Genomic DNA, 852 nt, shown 5'->3' with positions numbered 1-852 from the left:
ATAGTGTGAAACACTGGAGAGAGACTCATTCAGAAGGCAGGTTTAAGCTAATGAGCTGTGATAAAATTGTGATAGTATAGTATATTGAAAGAAAGTCATAGTGTAGTACGTAGAAAAAATTATCAAAATAGTCAGTCATAGTATATTATGTCTAAAACAAGTGATAAAAAAGTTAGACACACAAAGAAAAAAAGAAAAAGAAAAAAAATCACTCAGAAGCCAGTATTGAGGTTTTTTTGTCCGTTTTTGTGTTTTTTTTCTTTATTAAGGAAAAGCATAATTACTACAAATTACAAATAACACTAACAGCGAATCACATCAGCCTACAAAGCAGATATTATGAATATTAAATGTTATAATACAAGATCTCATTCAAGTATTTTACATTTTATATATTTTTTTGTTCCTTTTTTCCTTGTTTTCATCTTTTTTTCCTCTTGACAAGCCTAGGATATAGTAATGCAATGAACTATTGTAATGGTTCATATACAGTTATTTCTTATTCATATGGCTTTATGGAATTTTGTCCTTTTTTTCCTCCGTCTCCAGATATAACCAGCCATATACCTCTGAGCAACATCACAAACCCCAGTTGGGGTGGTTCTCTTTCCTTTCTCCTCCCTTCCCACATCATCACTCATCTCTCCAGTGTCCGGCCCGCTGGCCTAATCCGGGTAAAACTGACGAGCAGAGGGTGCAGCGCCCCCTAGAGTTTGTCTGGACAGCTAGCAGCAGTTTTAAGCTGATAGAGAAGGCTGACAACTTCCCAAAACACCTGAAACCCCCAAATGTCCGGTGACAGGTGAAGATCACATTAGAGGGCGAGATCATGGTACTGCCCCAGAAAGAAGG

This window comes from Etheostoma spectabile, chromosome 13, assembly GCF_008692095.1.
Source record: "Etheostoma spectabile isolate EspeVRDwgs_2016 chromosome 13, UIUC_Espe_1.0, whole genome shotgun sequence".
In the NCBI taxonomy this organism is placed as follows: domain Eukaryota; kingdom Metazoa; phylum Chordata; class Actinopteri; order Perciformes; family Percidae; genus Etheostoma; species Etheostoma spectabile.
This window is presented reverse-complemented; position numbering follows the sequence as displayed.